This window comes from Ranitomeya variabilis, chromosome 6 (genome assembly GCF_051348905.1).
Source record: "Ranitomeya variabilis isolate aRanVar5 chromosome 6, aRanVar5.hap1, whole genome shotgun sequence".
NCBI classification, from domain to species: Eukaryota; Metazoa; Chordata; class Amphibia; order Anura; family Dendrobatidae; genus Ranitomeya; species Ranitomeya variabilis.
This window is the reverse complement of record NC_135237.1, coordinates 4,718,592-4,743,041: the sequence shown is the minus strand read 5'-3', so window position 1 is coordinate 4,743,041 and position 24,450 is coordinate 4,718,592. Positions and strand designations below refer to the sequence as shown.

At 34.2% G+C, this 24,450-nt stretch overlaps 1 protein-coding gene across 1 annotated transcript in view; it reads left to right on the top strand.

Annotated features, from left to right (window-relative positions):
• The first annotated feature begins 2,042 nt into the window (after nt 1-2,042).
• LOC143781254 (uncharacterized) overlaps nt 2,043-24,450 on the top strand; it is a 116,314-nt gene continuing 93,906 nt past the window's right edge. Inside the window, exon 1 of the mRNA XM_077267747.1 lies at nt 2,043-2,172. The gene's annotated coding sequence lies outside the window, so the exon portion shown is untranslated. The remainder of the gene's footprint in view (nt 2,173-24,450) is intronic.

Sequence of the window (24,450 nt, the reverse complement as noted above, 5' to 3'; positions counted from 1 at the left end):
GGTCAGACATTATATATAGGAGGGGGAGGGGTCAGACATATACAGGAGGGGGAGGGGTCAGACATTATATACTGGAGGGGTCAGACATTATATACAGGAGGGGGAGGGGTCAGACATTATATACAGGAGGGGGAGGGGTCAGACATTATAAACAGAAGGGGAGGGGTCAGACATACAGGAGGGGAGGGGTCAGACATATACAGGAGGGGAGGGGTCAGACATTATATACAGGAGGAGAGGGGCCAGACATTATATACAGGAGGGGGAGGGGTCAGACATTATATACAGGAGGGGAGGGGTCAGACATTATATACAGGAGGGGGAGGGGTCAGACATTATATACAGGAGGGGAGGGGTCAGACATTATATACAGGAGGGGAGGGGTCAGACATTGTATACAGGAGGGGTCAGACATATACAGGAGGGGGAGGGGTCAGACATTATATACAGGAGGGGGAGGGGTCAGACATTATATACTGGAGGGGGAGGAGTCATACATTATATACAGGAGGGGAGGGGTCAGACATTATATACAGGAGGGGGAGGGGTCAGACATATACAGGAGGGGAGTGGTCAGACATTATATACAGGAGGAGGAGGGGTCAGACATTATATACAGGAGGGGGAGGGGTCAGACATTATATACTGGAGGGGAGGAGTCAGACAGTATATACAGGAGGGGGAGGGGTCAGACATTATATACAGGAGGGGGAGGGGTCAGACATTATAAACAGAAGGGGAGGGGTCAGACATAAACAGAAGGGGAGGGGTCAGACATACAGGAGGGGAGGGGTCAGACATTATATACAGGAGGGGAGGGGTCAGACATTATATACAGGAGAGGGAGGGGTCAGACATTATATACAGGAGGGGGAGGGGTCAGACATTATATACAGGAGGAGAGGGGTCAGACATATACAGGAGGGGAGGGGTCAGACATTATATACAGGAGGGAGAGGGGTCAGACATATACAGGAGGGGGAGGGGTCAGACATTATATACAGGAGGGGAGGGGTCAGACATTATATACTGGAGGGGGAGGAGTCAGACATTATATACAGGAGGGGTCAGACATTATATACAGGAGGGGGAGGGGTCAGACATTATATACATGAGGGGAGGGGTCAGACATTATATACAGGAGGGGGAGGGGTCAGACATTATATACAGGAGGGGAGTGGTCAGACATTATATACAGGAGGGGGAGGGGTCAGACATTATATACAGGAGGGGGAGGGGTCAGACATTATATACAGGAGGGGAGTGGTCAGACATTATATACATGAGGGGAGGGGTCAGACATTATATACAGGAGGGGGAGGGGTAAGACATTATATACAGGAGGGGTCAGACATTATATACAGGAGGGGAGGGGTCAGACATTATATACAGGAGGGGGAGGGGGTCAGACATTATATAGGAGGGGAAGGGTCAGCCATTATATACAGGAGGGGGAGGGGTCAGACATTATATACAGGAGGGGGAGGAGTCAGACATTATATACAGGAGGGGGAGTGGTCAGACATTATATACAGGAGGGGGAGGGGTCAGACATTATATACAGGAGGGGAGTGGTCAGACATTATATACAGGAGGGGGAGGGGTCAGACATTATATACAGGAGGGGGAGGGGTCAAACATTATATACAGGAGGGGAGTGGTCAGACATTATATACATGAGGGGAGGGGTCAGATATTATATACAGGAGGGGGAGGGGTCAGACATTATATACAGGAGGGGGAGGAGTCAGACATTATATACAGGAGGGAGAGGAGTCAGACATTATATACAGGAGGGGGAGGGGTCAGATATTATAAACAGGAGACATCAGGTATCGAAAACTGTATAGTGCTGAGCAGGCTGCAGGTCACCAAGAATGAGCAGTACAGTGTCACCAGAAGGGGCGGAGAAGTGTCACCAGGAGGGGGAGGAGCAGTGTCCTCAGACAGCTTGTACCGGAGGTGACACATAGAGGGCGCTGTGCTGTTGCTGAGCGCTGACTTAACGTTCCGGACTTCACAAACATGGCGGCGCCTGTTACTTCCGGCCCGTCCGGATAAACTCCGCCCACAGAAGTCACAGCTCCAGGAGTGTGCTGGGAAGTGCTGTGACGTCATTGCTACTTCCGGGTCACCAGAACGCGACGGTCACGGAAAACACGGCGGCCTCAGGTGAGAGATTCTCGGTGTGTGAGCGGCGCCCGGGACGTCAACACCCGGGAAACAGAGGAGCCATAGATATATATATATAATATACACGTCCTGTGTGATCGGGGGTCATATATATATATATATATATATAATATACACGTCCTGTGTGATCGGGGTCATATATATATATATAATATACACGTCCTGTGTGATCGGGGGTCATATATATATATAATATACACGTCCTGTGTGATCGGGGTCATATATATATATATATATATATAATATACACGTCCTGTGTGATCGGGGGTCATATATATATATATAATATACACGTCCTGTGTGATCGGGGTCATATATATATATATATATATATATAATATACACGTCCTGTGTGATCGGGGGTCATATATATATATATATATATATAATATACACGTCCTGTGTGATCGGGGTCATATATATATATATAATATACACGTCCTGTGTGATCGGGGGTCATATATATATATAATATACACGTCCTGTGTGATCGGGGTCATATATATATATATAATATACACGTCCTGTGTGATCGGGGGTCATATATATATATAATATACACGTCCTGTGTGATCGGGGTCATATATATATATATATAATATACACGTCCTGTGTGATCGGAGTCATATATATATATATATATATAATATACACGTCCTGTGTGATCGGGGTCATATATATATAATATACACGTCCTGTGTGATCGGGGTCATATATATATATATAATATACACGTCCTGTGTGATCGGGGTCATATATATATATATAATATACACGTCCTGTGTGATCGGGGGTCATATATATATATAATATACACGTCCTGTGTGATCGGGGGTCATATATATATATAATATACACGTCCTGTGTGATCGGGGTCATATATATATATATAATATACACGTCCTGTGTGATCGGGGGTCATATATATATATAATATACACGTCCTGTGTGATCGGGGTCATATATATATATATATAATATACACGTCCTGTGTGATCGGAGTCATATATATATATATATATATAATATACACGTCCTGTGTGATCGGGGTCATATATATATAATATACACGTCCTGTGTGATCGGGGTCATATATATATATATAATATACACGTCCTGTGTGATCGGGGTCATATATATATATAATATACACGTCCTGTGTGATCGGGGGTCATATATATATATATATAATATACACGTCCTGTGTGATCGGGGTCATATATATATATATAATATACACGTCCTGTGTGATCGGGGGTCATATATATATATATAATATACACGTCCTGTGTGATCGGGGTCATATATATATATATATATATATAATATACACGTCCTGTGTGATCGGGGTCATATATATATATAATATACACATCCTGTGTGATCGGGGTCATATATATATATAATATACACGTCCTGTGTGATCGGGGGTCATATATATATATATATAATATACACGTCCTGTGTGATCGGGGGTCATATATATATATATAATATACACGTCCTGTGTGATCGGGGGTCATATATATATATATATAATATACACGTCCTGTGTGATCGGGGTCATATATATATATAATATACACATCCTGTGTGATCGGGGTCATATATATATATAATATACACGTCCTGTGTGATCGGGGTCATATATATATATATATATAATATACACGTCCTGTGTGATCGGGGTCATATATATATAATATACACGTCCTGTGTGATCGGGATCATATATATATATATATAATATACACGTCCTGTGTGATCGGGGGTCATATATATATAAATAATATACACGTCCTGTGTGATCGGGGTCATATATATATATATATATAATATACACGTCCTGTGTGATCGGGGGTCATATATGTATATATAATATACACGTCCTGTGTGATCGGGGTCATATATATATATAATATACACGTCCTGTGTGATCGGGGTCATATATATATATATAATATACACGTCCTGTGTGATCGGGGTCATGTATATATATATATATAATATACACGTCCTGTGTGATCGGGGTCATATATATATATAATATACACGTCCTGTGTGATCGGAGTCATATATATATATATAATATACACGTCCTGTGTGATCGGGGGTCATATATATATATAATATACACGTCCTGTGTGATCGGGGTCATATATATATATAATATACACGTCCTGTGTGATCGGAGTCATATATATATATATATAATATACACGTCCTGTGTGATCGGGGTCATATATATATATATATAATATACACGTCCTGTGTGATCGGGGGTCATATATATATATAATATACACGTCCTGTGTGATCGGGGTCATATATATATATAATATACACGTCCTGTGTGATCGGGGGTCATATATATATATATAATATACACGTCCTGTGTGATCGGGGTCATATATATATATAATATACACGTCCTGTGTGATCGGGGTCATATATATATAATATACACGTCCTGTGTGATCGGGGTCATGTATATATATATATATAATATACACGTCCTGTGTGATCGGGGTCATATATATATATAATATACACGTCCTGTGTGATCGGGGGTCATATATATATATATAATATACACGTCCTGTGTGATCGGGGTCATATATATATATAATATACACGTCCTGTGTGATCGGGGTCATATATATATAATATACACGTCCTGTGTGATCGGGGTCATGTATATATATATATATAATATACACGTCCTGTGTGATCGGGGTCATATATATATATAATATACACGTCCTGTGTGATCGGAGTCATATATATATATATATAATATACACGTCCTGTGTGATCGGGGTCATATATATATATAATATACACGTCCTGTGTGATCGGGGTCATATATATATATATAATATACACGTCCTGTGTGATCGGGGGTCATATACATATATATAATATACACGTCCTGTGTGATCGGGGGTCATATATATATATATATATATATATATATATATATATATATATATATATATATATATATATAATATACACGTCCTGTGTGATCGGAGTCATATATATATATATAATATACACGTCCTGTGTGATCGGGGTCATATATATATATATAATATACACGTCCTGTGTGATCGGGGGTCATATATATATATAATATACACGTCCTGTGTGATCGGGGTCATATATATATATAATATACACGTCCTGTGTGATCGGGGTCATATATATATATATAATATACACGTCCTGTGTGATCGGGGTCATATATATATATATAATATACACGTCCTGTGTGATCGGGGTCATATATATATATATAATATACACGTCCTGTGTGATCGGGGGTCATATATATATATATATATATATATATATATATATATATATATATATATATATATATATATATATATAATATACACGTCCTGTGTGATCGGGGTCATATATATATATATAATATACACGTCCTGTGTGATCGGGGTCATATATATATATAATATACACGTCCTGTGTGATCGGGGGTCATATATATATATATAATATACACGTCCTGTGTGATCGGGGGTCATATATATATATAATATACACGTCCTGTGTGATCGGGGTCATATATATATATAATATACACGTCCTGTGTGATCGGGGTCATATATATATATATAATATACACGTCCTGTGTGATCGGGGGTCATATACATATATATAATATACACGTCCTGTGTGATCGGGGGTCATATATATATATATATATATATATATATATATATATATATATATATATATATATATATATATATATATATATATATATATTATACACGTCCTGTGTGATCGGAGTCATATATATATATATATAATATACACGTCCTGTGTGATCGGGGTCATATATATATATATATAATATACACGTCCTGTGTGATCGGGGGTCATATATATATATAATATACACGTCCTGTGTGATCGGGGTCATATATATATATAATATACACGTCCTGTGTGATCGGGGTCATATATATATATATAATATACACGTCCTGTGTGATCGGGGTCATATATATATATATAATATACACGTCCTGTGTGATCGGGGTCATATATATATATATAATATACACGTCCTGTGTGATCGGGGGTCATATATATATATATATATATATATATATATATATATATATATATATATAATATACACGTCCTGTGTGATCGGGGGTCATATATATATATATATATATATATATAATATACACGTCCTGTGTGATCGGGGGTCATATATATATATATAATATACACGTCCTGTGTGATCGGGGTCATATATATATAATATACACGTCCTGTGTGATCGGGGTCATATATATATATATAATATACACGTCCTGTGTGATCGGGGTCATATACATATATATAATATACACGTCCTGTGTGATCGGGGGTCATATATATATATATAATATACACGTCCTGTGTGATCGGGATCATATATATATATATAATATACACGTCCTGTGTGATCGGGGGTCATATATATATATATATAATATACACGTCCTGTGTGATCGGGGGTCATATATATATATATAATATACACGTCCTGTGTGATCGGGGACATATATATATATAATATACACGTCCTGTGTGATCGGGGTCATATATATATATATAATATACACGTCCTGTGTGATCGGGGACATATATATATATAATATACACGTCCTGTGTGATCGGGGGTCATATATATATATATAATATACACGTCCTGTGTGATCGGGGGTCATATATATATATATAATATACACGTCCTGTGTGATCGGGGGTCATATATATATATATAATATACACGTCCTGTGTGATCGGGGGTCATATATATATATATATAATATACACGTCCTGTGTGATCGGGGTCATATATATATATATAATATATAATATACACGTCCTGTGTGATCGGGGTCATATATATATATATATAATATACACGTCCTGTGTGATCGGGGTCATATATATATATAATATACACGTCCTGTGTGATCGGGGTCATATATATATATATATATATATATATAATATACACGTCCTGTGTGATCGGGGTCATATATATATATATATATAATATACACGTCCTGTGTGATCGGAGTCATATATATATATATAATATACACGTCCTGTGTGATCGGGGTCATATATATATATAATATACACGTCCTGTGTGATCGGGGGTCATATATATATATATAATATACACGTCCTGTGTGATCGGGGGTCATATATATATATATAATATACACGTCCTGTGTGATCGGGGTCATATATATATAATATACACGTCCTGTGTGATCGGGGTCATGTATATATATATATATAATATACACGTCCTGTGTGATCGGGGTCATATATATATATAATATACACGTCCTGTGTGATCGGAGTCATATATATATATATAATATACACGTCCTGTGTGATCGGGGGTCATATATATATATAATATACACGTCCTGTGTGATCGGGGTCATATATATATATAATATACACGTCCTGTGTGATCGGGGTCATATATATATATATAATATACACGTCCTGTGTGATCGGGGGTCATATACATATATATAATATACACGTCCTGTGTGATCGGGGGTCATATATATATATATATATATATATATATATATATATATAATATACACGTCCTGTGTGATCGGAGTCATATATATATATATAATATACACGTCCTGTGTGATCGGGGGTCATATATATATATAATATACACGTCCTGTGTGATCGGGGTCATATATATATATAATATACACGTCCTGTGTGATCGGGGTCATATATATATATATATAATATACACGTCCTGTGTGATCGGGGTCATATATATATATATATAATATACACGTCCTGTGTGATCGGGGTCATATATATATATATAATATACACGTCCTGTGTGATCGGGGGTCATATATATATATATATATATATAATATACACGTCCTGTGTGATCGGGGGTCATATATATATATATAATATACACGTCCTGTGTGATCGGGGGTCATATATATATATATAATATACACGTCCTGTGTGATCGGGGTCATATATATATAATATACACGTCCTGTGTGATCGGGGTCATATATATATATAATATACACGTCCTGTGTGATCGGGGTCATATATATATATATAATATACACGTCCTGTGTGATCGGGGTCATATACATATATATAATATACACGTCCTGTGTGATCGGGGGTCATATATATATATATATAATATACACGTCCTGTGTGATCGGGATCATATATATATATATATAATATACACGTCCTGTGTGATCGGGGGTCATATATATATATATATAATATACACGTCCTGTGTGATCGGGGGTCATATATATATATATAATATACACGTCCTGTGTGATCGGGGACATATATATATATATAATATACACGTCCTGTGTGATCGGGGTCATATATATATATATAATATACACGTCCTGTGTGATCGGGGGTCATATATATATATATATAATATACACGTCCTGTGTGATCGGGGGTCATATATATATATATAATATACACGTCCTGTGTGATCGGGGGTCATATATATATATATATAATATACACGTCCTGTGTGATCGGGGGTCATATATATATATATAATATACACGTCCTGTGTGATCGGGGGTCATATATATATATATATAATATACACGTCCTGTGTGATCGGGGTCATATATATATATATAATATACACGTCCTGTGTGATCGGGGTCATATATATATATATAATATACACGTCCTGTGTGATCGGGGTCATATATATATATATAATATACACGTCCTGTGTGATCGGGGTCATATATATATATAATATACACGTCCTGTGTGATCGGGGTCATATATATATATATATATATAATATACACGTCCTGTGTGATCGGGGTCATATATATATATATATATATATATATAATATACACGTCCTGTGTGATCGGGGTCATATATATATATATATATATAATATACACGTCCTGTGTGATCGGGGTCATATATATATATATATATATATATATATAATATACACGTCCTGTGTGATCGGGGTCATATATATATATATATATAATATACACGTCCTGTGTGATCGGAGTCATATATATATATATAATATACACGTCCTGTGTGATCGGGGTCATATATATATATATATATATAATATACACGTCCTGTGTGATCGGGGTCATATATATATATATATATAATATACACGTCCTGTGTGATCGGGGTCATATATATATATATATATAATATACACGTCCTGTGTGATCGGGGTCATATATATATATATAATATACACGTCCTGTGTGATCGGGGTCATATATATATATATATATATATATATATATATATATATATATATATATATATATATATATATAATATACACGTCCTGTGTGATCGGGGTCATATATATATATATATATAATATACACGTCCTGTGTGATCGGGGTCATATATATATATATATATAATATACACGTCCTGTGTGATCGGGGGTCATATATATATATATAATATACACGTCCTGTGTGATCGGGGTCATATATATATATATATATATATATATATATATATATATATATATATATATATATATATATATTATACACGTCCTGTGTGATCGGGGTCATATATATATATATATAATATACACGTCCTGTGTGATCGGGGGTCATATATATATATATATATATAATATACACGTCCTGTGTGATCGGGGTCATATATATATATATAATATACACGTCCTGTGTGATCGGGGGTCATATATATATATATATATATAATATACACGTCCTGTGTGATCGGGGTCATATATATATATATAATATACACGTCCTGTGTGATCGGGGTCATATATATATATATATAATATACACGTCCTGTGTGATCGGGGTCATATATATATATATAATATACAGGTCCTGTGTGATCGGGGGTCATATATATATATATAATATACACGTCCTGTGTGATCGGGGTCATATATATATATATATAATATACACGTCCTGTGTGATCGGGGTCATATATATATATATAATATACACGTCCTGTGTGATCGGGGTCATATATATATATATAATATACACGTCCTGTGTGATCGGGGTCATATATATATAATATACACGTCCTGTGTGATCGGGGTCATATATATATAATATACACGTCCTGTGTGATCGGGGTCATATATATATATATATATATATATATATATATATATATAATATACACGTCCTGTGTGATCGGGGTCATATATATATATATAATATACACGTCCTGTGTGATCGGGGTCATATATATATATATATATATATATATATATATAATATACACGTCCTGTGTGATCGGGGTCATATATATATATATATAATATACACGTCCTGTGTGATCGGGGGTCATATATATATATATATATAATATACACGTCCTGTGTGATCGGGGTCATATATATATATAATATACACGTCCTGTGTGATCGGGGTCATATATATATATAATATACACGTCCTGTGTGATCGGGGTCATATATATATATAATATACACGTCCTGTGTGATCGGGGTCATATATATATATAATATACACGTCCTGTGTGATCGGGGTCATATATATATATATATATATATAATATACACGTCCTGTGTGATCGGGGTCATATATATATAATATACACGTCCTGTGTGATCGGGGTCATATATATATATATATATAATATACACGTCCTGTGTGATCGGGGTCATATATATATATATATATATATATATAATATACACGTCCTGTGTGATCGGGGTCATATATATATATATATATAATATACACGTCCTGTGTGATCGGGGTCATATATATATATATATATAATATACACGTCCTGTGTGATCGGGGGTCATATATATATATATATATATATATATATATATATATATATATAATATACACGTCCTGTGTGATCGGGGTCATATATATATATAATATACACGTCCTGTGTGATCGGGGTCATATATATATATAATATACACGTCCTGTGTGATCGGGGGTCATATATATATATATAATATACACGTCCTGTGTGATCGGGGTCATATATATATATATAATATACACGTCCTGTGTGATCGGGGTCATATATATATATATATATAATATACACGTCCTGTGTGATCGGGGTCATATATATATATATATATAATATACACGTCCTGTGTGATCGGGGTCACATATATATATATAATATACACGTCCTGTGTGATCGGGGTCATATATATATATATAATATACACGTCCTGTGTGATCGGGGTCATATATATATATATATATATAATATACACGTCCTGTGTGATCGGGGGTCATATATATATATATATATATATAATATACACGTCCTGTGTGATCGGGGTCATATATATATAATATACACGTCCTGTGTGATCGGGGGTCATATATATATATATATATATATATATATATATATATATATATATATATAATATACACGTCCTGTGTGATCGGGGTCATATATATATATATAATATACACGTCCTGTGTGATCAGGGTCATATATATATATAATATACACGTCCTGTGTGATCAGGGTCATATATATATAATATACACGTCCTGTGTGATCGGGGGTCATGTATATATATAATATACACGTCCTGTGTGATCGGGGTCATATATATATATATATAATATACACGTCCTGTGTGATCGGGGTCATATATATATATATATAATATACACGTCCTGTGTGATCGGGGTCATATATATATATATATATAATATACACGTCCTGTGTGATCGGGGTCATATATATATATATATATATATATATATATAATATACACGTCCTGTGTGATCGGGGTCATATATATATATATATATATAATATACACGTCCTGTGTGATCGGGGTCATATATATATAATATACACGTCCTGTGTGATCGGGGGTCATATATATATATATATATATAATATACACGTCCTGTGTGAAAGGGGGTCATATATATATATAAATAATATACACGTCCTGTGTGATCGGGGTCATATATATATAATATACACGTCCTGTGTGATCGGGGGTCATATATATATATATATATAATATACACGTCCTGTGTGATCGGGGTCATATATATATATATAATATACACGTCCTGTGTGATCGGGGTCATATATATATATATAATATACACGTCCTGTGTGATCGGGGTCATATATATATATATATAATATACACGTCCTGTGTGATCGGGGTCATATATATATAATATACACGTCCTGTGTGATCGGGGGTCATATATATATATATATATAATATACACGTCCTGTGTGATCGGGGTCATATATATATATATAATATACACGTCCTGTGTGATCGGGGTCATATATATATATTATACACGTCCTGTGTGATCGGGGTCATATATATATATATATATAATATACACGTCCTGTGTGATCGGGGTCATATATATATATATAATATACACGTCCTGTGTGATCGGGGTCATATATATATATATAATATACACGTCCTGTGTGATCGGGGTCATATATATATATATAATATACACGTCCTGTGTGATCGGGGGTCATATATATATATAAATAATATACACGTCCTGTGTGATCGGGGTCATATATATATAATATACACGTCCTGTGTGATCGGGGTCATATATATATATAATATACACGTCCTGTGTGATCGGGGGTCATATATATATATATATATAATATACACGTCCTGTGTGATCGGGGGTCATATATATATATATATATAATATACACGTCCTGTGTGATCGGGGTCATATATATATATATATAATATACACGTCCTGTGTGATCGGGGTCATATATATATATATAATATACACGTCCTGTGTGATCGGGGTCATGTATATATATATATATATATAATATACACGTCCTGTGTGATCGGGGTCATATATATATATATATATATAATATACACGTCCTGTGTGATCGGGGGTCATATATATATATATATATATATATAATATACACGTCCTGTGTGATCGGGATCATATATATATATATATAATATACACGTCCTGTGTGATCGGGGGTCATATATATATATATATAATATACACGTCCTGTGTGATCGGGGGTCATATATATATATATATATAATATACACGTCCTGTGTGATCGGGGTCATATATATATATATAATATACACGTCCTGTGTGATCGGGGTCATATATATATATAATATACACGTCCTGTGTGATCGGGGTCATATATATATATAATATACACGTCCTGTGTGATCGGGGTCATATATATATATATATATATATAATATACACGTCCTGTGTGATCGGGGTCACATATATATATATATAAATAATATACACGTCCTGTGTGATCGGGGGTCATATATATATATATATATATATATATATATATATATATATATATAATATACACGTCCTGTGTGATCGGGGGTCATATATATATATATATATATATATATATTATACACGTCCTGTGTGATCGGGGTCATATATATATATATAATATACACGTCCTGTGTGATCGGGGGTCATATATATATATATATATATATATATATAATATACACGTCCTGTGTGATCGGGGTCATATATATATAATATACACGTCCTGTGTGATCGGGGTCATATATATATAATATACACGTCCTGTGTGATCGGGGTCATATATATATAATATACACGTCCTGTGTGATCGGGGTCATATATATATATATATAATATACACGTCCTGTGTGATCGGGGTCATGTATACAGTGGGGCAAAAAAGTATTTAGTCAGTAAGCAATAGTGCAAGTTCCACCACTTAAAAAGATGAGAGGCGTCTGTAATTTACATCATAGGTAGACCTCAACTATGGGAGACAAACTGAGAAAAAAAAATCCAGAAAATCACATTGTCTGTTTTTTTATCATTTTATTTGCATTTTATGGTGGAAAATTAGTATTTGGTCAGAAACAAACAATCAAGATTTCTGGCTCTCACAGACCTCTAACTTCTTCTTTAAGAGTCTCCTCTTTCCTCCACTCATCACCTGTAGTAATGGCTCCTGTTTAAACTTGTTATCAGTATAAAAAGACACCTGTGCACACCCTCAAACAGTCTGACTCCAAACTCCACTATGGTGAAGACCAAAGAGCTGTCAAAGGACACCAGAAACAAAATTGTAGCCCTGCACCAGGCTGTGAAGACTGAATCTGCAATAGCCAACCAGCTTGGAGTGAAGAAATCAACAGTGGGAGCAATAATTAGAAAATGGAAGACATACAAGACCACTGATAATCTCCCTCGATCTGGGGCTCCACGCAAAATCCCACCCCGTGGGGTCAGAATGATCACAAGAACAGTGAGCAAAAATCCCAGAACCACGCGGGGGAACCTAGTGAATGAACTGCAGAGAGCTGGGACCAATGTAACAAGGCCTACCATAAGTAACACACTATGCCGCCATGGACTCAGATCCTGCAGTGCCAGACGTGTCCCACTGCTTAAGCCAGTACATATCCGGGCCCGTCTGAAGTTTGCTAGAGAGCATTTGGATGATCCAGAGGAGTTTTGGGAGAATGTCCTATGGTCTGTTGAAACCAAACTGGAACTGTTTGGTAGAAACACAACTTGTCGTGTTTGGAGGAAAAAGAATACTGAGATGCATCCGTCAAACACCATACCTACTGTAAAGCATGGTGGTGGAAACATCACGCTTTGGGGCTGTTTCTGCAAAGGGGCCAGGACGACTGATCCGGGTACATGAAAGAATGAATGGGGCCATGTTTCGTGAGATTTTGAGTGCAAACCCCCTTCCATCAGCAAGGGCATTGAAGATGAAACGTGGCTGGGTCTTTCAACATGACAATGATCCAAAGCACACCGCCAGGGCAACGAAGGAGTGGCTTCGTAAGAAGCATTACAAGGTCCTGGAGTGGCCTAGCCAGTCTCCAGATCTCAACCCTATAGAAAACCTTTGGAGGGAGTTGAAAGTCCGTGTTGCCAAGCGACAAGCCAAAAACATCACTGCTCTAGAGGAGATCTGCATGGAGGAATGGGCCAACATACCAACAACAGTGTGTGGCAACCTTGTGAAGACTTACAGAAAACGTTTGACCTCTGTCATTGCCAACAAAGGATAGATTACAAAGTATTGAGATGAAATTTTGTTTCTGACCAAATACTTATTTTCCACCATAAAATGCAAATAAAATGATAAAAAAACAGACAATGTGATTTTCTGGATTTTTTTTTCTCAGTTTGTCTCCCATAGTTGAGGTCTACCTATGATGTAAATTACAGACACCTCTCATCTTTTTAAGTGGTGGAACTTGCACTAGTGCTGACTGACTAAATACTTTTTTGCCCCACTGTATATATATATAATATACACGTCCTGTGTGATCGGGGTCATATATATATAATATACACGTCCTGTGTGATCGGGGTCATATATATATAATATACACGTCCTGTGTGATCGGGGTCATATATATATAATATACACGTCCTGTGTGATCGGGGTCATATATATATATATATAATATACACGTCCTGTGTGATCGGGGGTCATATATATATATATATATATATTATACACGTCCTGTGTGATCGGGGTCATATATATATATATATAATATACACGTCCTGTGTGATCGGGGTCATATATATATATATATATATAATATACACGTCCTGTGTGATCGGGGTCATATATATATATAATATACACGTCCTGTGTGATCGGGGTCATATATATATATAATATACACGTCCTGTGTGATCGGGGTCATATATATATATATATAATATACACGTCCTGTGTGATCGGGGTCATATATATATATATAATATACACGTCCTGTGTGATCGGGGTCATATATATATATAATATACACGTCCTGTGTGATCGGGGTCATATATATATATATATAATATACACGTCCTGTGTGATCGGGGTCATATATATATATATAAATAATATACACGTCCTGTGTGATCGGGGTCATATATATATAATATACACGTCCTGTGTGATCGGGGTCATATATATATATAATATACACGTCCTGTGTGATCGGGGTCATATATATATATATATAATATACACGTCCTGTGTGATCGGGGTCATATATATATATATATAATATACACGTCCTGTGTGATCGGGGTCATATATATATATATATATAATATACACGTCCTGTGTGATCGGGGTCATATATATATATATATAATATACACGTCCTGTGTGATCGGGGTCATATATATATATATATAATATATACGTCCTGTGTGATCGGGGTCATATATATATATAATATACACGTCCTGTGTGATCGGGGGTCATATATATATATAATATACACGTCCTGTGTGATCGGGGTCATATATATATATATATAATATACACGTCCTGTGTGATCGGGGTCATATATATATAATATACACGTCCTGTGTGATCGGGGTCATATATATATATAATATACACGTCCTGTGTGATCGGGGTCATATATATATATATAATATACACGTCCTGTGTGATCGGGGTCATATATATATATAATATACACGTCCTGTGTGATCGGGGTCATATATATATATATATATATATATATATATATATATATATATATATATAATATACACGTCCTGTGTGATCGGGGTCACATATATATATATAAATAATATACACGTCCTGTGTGATCGGGGGTCATATATATATATATATATATATATATATATATAATATACACGTCCTGTGTGATCGGGGGTCATATATATATATATATATATATATAATATACACGTCCTGTGTTATCGGGGTCATATATATATATATATATAATATACACGTCCTGTGTGATCGGGGTCATATATATATATAATGTACACGTCCTGTGTGATCGGGGTCATATATATATATATAATATACACGTCCTGTATGATCGGGGTCATATATATATATATAATATACACGTCCTGTGTGATCGGGGTCATATATATATATAATATACACGTCCTGTGTGATCGGGGGTCATATATATATATAATATACACGTCCTGTGTGATCGGGGTCATATATATATATATAATATACACGTCCTGTGTGATCGGGGTCATATATATATATATATAATATACACGTCCTGTGTGATCGGGGTCATGTATATATATATATGACCCCGATCACACAGGACGTGTATATTATTTATATATATATGTGACCCCGATCACACAGGACGTGTATATTATATATATATATATATATATATATATATATATATATATATATATATATATATATATAATATACACGTCCTGTGTGATCGGGGTCATATATATATATATATATATATATATATATAATATACACGTCCTGTGTGATCGGGGTCATATATATATATATATATATAATATACACGTCCTGTGTGATCGGGGTCATATATATATATAATATACACATCCTGTGTGATCGGGGTCATATATATATATATATATATAATATACACGTCCTGTGTGATCGGGGTCACATATATATATATATATATAATATACACGTCCTGTGTGATCGGGGTCATATATATATATATATATAATATACACGTCCTGTGTGATCGGGGTCATATATATATATAATATACACGTCCTGTGTGATCGGGGTCATATATATATATAATATACACGTCCTGTGTGATCGGGGTCATATATATATATATATATATAATATACACGTCCTGTGTGATCGGGGTCATATATATATATATAATATACACGTCCTGTGTGATCGGGGTCATATATATATAATATACACGTCCTGTGTGATCGGGGTCATATATATATATAATATACACGTCCTGTGTGATCGGGGTCATATATATATATAATATACACGTCCTGTGTGATCGGGGTCATATATATATATAATATACATGTCCTGTGTGATCGGGGTCATATATATATATATATATAATATACACGTCCTGTGTGATCGGGGTCATATATATATATAATATACACGTCCTGTGTGATCGGGGTCATATATATATAATATACACGTCCTGTGTGATCGGGGTCATATATATATATATAATATACACGTCCTGTGTGATCGGGGTCATATATATATATAATATACACGTCCTGTGTGATCGGGGTCATATATATATATATATATATATAATATACACGTCCTGTGTGATCGGGGTCATATATATATATAATATACACGTCCTGTGTGATCGGGGTCATATATATATATATATAATATACACGTCCTGTGTGATCGGGGTCATATATATATATATATATATATAATATACACGTCCTGTGTGATCGGGGGTCTATATATATATATATATATATATATATATATATATATATATATATATATATATATATATATAATATACACGTCCTGTGTGATCGGGGTCATATATATATATATATAATATACACGTCCTGTGTGATCGGGGTCATATATATATAAATAATATACACGTCCTGTGTGATCGGAGTCATATATATATATATAATATACACGTCCTGTGTGATCGGGGGTCATATATATATATATATATATATATATATAATATACACGTCCTGTGTGATCGGGGTCATATATATATATATAATATACACGTCCTGTGTGATCGGGGGTCATATATATATATATATAATATACACATCCTGTGTGATCGGGGGTCATATATATATATATATATAATATACACGTCCTGTGTGATCGGGGGTCATATATATATATATATATATAATATACACGTCCTGTGTGATCGGGGTCATATATATATATAATATACACGTCCTGTGTGATCGGGGTCATATATATATATAATATACACGTCCTGTGTGATCGGGGTCATATATATATATATAATATACACGTCCTGTGTGATCGGGGTCATATATATATATATAATATACACGTCCTGTGTGATCGGGGTCATATATATATATATAATATACACGTCCTGTGTGATCGGGGTCATATATATATATATATATATATATATATATATATATATATATATATATATAATATACACGTCCTGTGTGATCGGGGTCATATATATATATATAATATACACGTCCTGTGTGATCGGGGTCATATATATATATATATAATATACACGTCCTGTGTGATCGGGGTCATATATATATATAATATACACGTCCTGTGTGATCGGGGTCATATATATATATAAATAATATACACGTCCTGTGTGATCGGGGTCATATATATATATATAATATACACGTCCTGTGTGATCGGGGTCATATATATATATATAATATACACGTCCTGTGTGATCGGGGTCATATATATATATATATAATATACACGTCCTGTGTGATCGGGGTCATATATATATATATAATATACACGTCCTGTGTGATCGGGGTCATATATATATAATATACACGTCCTGTGTGATCGGGGTCATATATATATATATATAATATACACGTCCTGTGTGATCGGGGTCATATATATATATAATATACACGTCCTGTGTGATTGGGGTCATATATATATATAATATACACGTCCTGTGTGATCGGGGTCATATATATATATAATATACACGTCCTGTGTGATCGGGGTCATATATATATATAATATACACGTCCTGTGTGATTGGGGTCATATATATATATATATAATATACACGTCCTGTGTGATCAGGGTCATATATATATAATATACACGTCCTGTGTGATCGGGGTCATATATATATAATATACACGTCCTGTGTGATCGGGGTCATATATATATATAATATACACGTCCTGTGTGATCGGGGTCATATATATATATATATATAATATACACGTCCTGTGTGATCGGGGGTCATATATATATATATATATATATAATATACACGTCCTGTGTGATCGGGGTCATATATATATATAATATACACGTCCTGTGTGATCGGGGTCATATATATATATATAATATACACGTCCTGTGTGATTGGGGTCATATATATATATAATATACACGTCCTGTGTGATCGGGGTCATATATATATATATAATATACACGTCCTGTGTGATCGGGGTCATATATATATATATATAATATACACGTCCTGTGTGATCGGGGTCATATATATATATATATATATATATATAATATACACGTCCTGTGTGATCGGGGTCATATATATATAATATACACGTCCTGTGTGATCGGGGTCATATATATATATATAATATACACGTCCTGTGTGATCGGGGTCACATATATATATAAATAATATACACGTCCTGTGTGATCGGGGTCATATATATATATATATATATATATATGACCCCGATCACACAGGACGTGTATATTATTTATATATATATGTGACCCCGATCACACAGGACGTGTATATTATATATATATATATATATATATATATATATATATATATATATATATATAATATACACGTCCTGTGTGATCGGGGTCATATATATATATATATATATATATATATAATATACACGTCCTGTGTGATCGGGGTCATATATATATATATATATATATAATATACACGTCCTGTGTGATCGGGGTCATATATATATATAATATACACATCCTGTGTGATCGGGGTCATATATATATATATATATATATATATAATATACACGTCCTGTGTGATCGGGGTCATATATATATATAATATACACGTCCTGTGTGATCGGGGTCATATATATATATAATATACACGTCCTGTGTGATCGGGGTCATATATATATATATATATATAATATACACGTCCTGTGTGATCGGGGTCATATATATATATAATATACACGTCCTGTGTGATCGGGGTCATATATATATAATATACACGTCCTGTGTGATCGGGGTCATATATATATATATAATATACACGTCCTGTGTGATCGGGGTCATATATATATATAATATACACGTCCTGTGTGATCGGGGTCATATATATATATATATATATATATATAATATACACGTCCTGTGTGATCGGGGTCATATATATATATAATATACACGTCCTGTGTGATCGGGGTCATATATATATATATATATATATAATATACACGTCCTGTGTGATCGGGGTCATATATATATATATAATATACACGTCCTGTGTGATCGGGGGTCATATATATATATATAATATACACGTCCTGTGTGATCGGGGTCATATATATATATATATAATATACACGTCCTGTGTGATCGGGGTCATATATATATATATATAATATACACGTCCTGTGTGATCGGGGTCATATATATATATATATATATAATATACACGTCCTGTGTGATCGGGGTCATATATATATATAATATACACGTCCTGTGTGATCGGGGTCATATATATATATATATATATATATATAATATACACGTCCTGTGTGATCGGGGTCATATATATATATATATATATATAATATACACGTCCTGTGTGATCGGGGTCATATATATATATAATATACACGTCCTGTGTGATCGGGGTCATATATATATATATATATATATATATATATAATATACACGTCCTGTGTGATCGGGGTCATATATATATATAATATACACGTCCTGTGTGATCGGGGTCATATATATATATAATATACAGGTCCTGTGTGATCGGGGTCATATATATATATATATATAATATACACGTCCTGTGTGATCGGGGTCATATATATATATATAATATACACGTCCTGTGTGATCGGGGTCATATATATATATAATATACACGTCCTGTGTGATCGGGGTCATATATATATATTATACACGTCCTGTGTGATCGGGGTCATATATATATATAATATACACGTCCTGTGTGATCGGGGTCATATATATATATATATAATATACACGTCCTGTGTGATCGGGGTCATATATATATATAATATACACGTCCTGTGTGATCGGGGTCATATATATATATTATACACGTCCTGTGTGATCGGGGTCATATATATATATAATATACACGTCCTGTGTGATCGGGGTCATATATATATAATATACACGTCCTGTGTGATCGGGGTCATATATATATATATATAATATACACGTCCTGTGTGATCGGGGGTCATATATATATATATATATATATATATATATATATATATAATATACACGTCCTGTGTGATCGGGGGTCATATATATATATATATATAATATACACGTCCTGTGTGATCGGGGGTCATATATATATATAATATACACGTCCTGTGTGATCGGGGTCATATATATATATAATATACACGTCCTGTGTGATCGGGGTCATATATATATATAAATAATATACACGTCCTGTGTGATCGGGGTCATATATATATATATATATATATATATATATAATATACACGTCCTGTGTGATCGGGGGTCATATATATATATATATATAATATACACGTCCTGTGTGATCGGGGTCATATATATATAATATACACGTCCTGTGTGATCGGGGTCATATATATATATATATAATATACACGTCCTGTGTGATCGGGATCATATATATATATATAATATACACGTCCTGTGTGATCGGGGTCATATATATATATATATAATATACACGTCCTGTGTGATCGGGGTCATATATATATATATATATATATAATATACACGTCCTGTGTGATCGGGGTCATATATATATATAATATACACGTCCTGTGTGATCGGGGTCACATATATATATATAAATAATATACACGTCCTGTGTGATCGGGGGTCATATATATATATATATATATATATATATATATAATATACACGTCCTGTGTGATCGGGGGTCATATATATATATATATATAATATACACGTCCTGTGTGATCGGGGTCATATATATATATATAATATACACGTCCTGTGTGATCGGGGTCATATATATATATATAATATACACGTCCTGTGTGATCGGGGTCATATATATATATATAATATACACGTCCTGTGTGATCGGGGTCATATATATATATATATATATATATATATATATATATATATATATATAATATACACGTCCTGTGTGATCGGGGTCATATATATATATATAATATACACGTCCTGTGTGATCGGGGTCATATATATATATATATAATATACACGTCCTGTGTGATCGGGGTCATATATATATATATAATATACACGTCCTGTGTGATCGGGGTCATATATATATATAAATAATATACACGTCCTGTGTGATCGGGGTCATATATATATATATAATATACACGTCCTGTGTGATCGGGGTCATATATATATATATATATATAATATACACGTCCTGTGTGATCGGGGTCATATATATATATAATATACACGTCCTGTGTGATCGGGGTCATATATATATATATAATATACACGTCCTGTGTGATCGGGGTCATGTATATATATATATAATATACACGTCCTGTGTGATCGGGGTCATGTATATATATATATAATATACACGTCCTGTGTGATCGGGGTCATATATATATATATATATATAATATACACGTCCTGTGTGATCGGGGTCATATATATATATATATATATATATATATATATAATATACACGTCCTGTGTGATCGGGGTCACATATATATATATAAATAATATACACGTCCTGTGTGATCGGGGTCATATATATATAATATACACGTCCTGTGTGATCGGGGGTCATATATATATATATATATAATATACACGTCCTGTGTGATCGGGGGTCATATATATATATATATATATAATATACACGTCCTGTGTGATCGGGGTCATATATATATATAATATACACGTCCTGTGTGATCGGGGTCATATATATATATAAATAATATACACGTCCTGTGTGATCGGGGTCATATATATATATATATATAATATACACGTCCTGTGTGATCGGGGGTCATATATATATATAATATACACGTCCTGTGTGATCGGGGTCATATATATATAATATACACGTCCTGTGTGATCGGGGGTCATATATATATATAAATAATATACACGTCCTGTGTGATCGGGGTCATATATATATAATATACACGTCCTGTGTGATCGGGGTCATATATATATATATATATAATATACACGTCCTGTGTGATCGGGGTCATATATATATATATAATATACACGTCCTGTGTGATCGGGGGTCATATATATATATAATATACA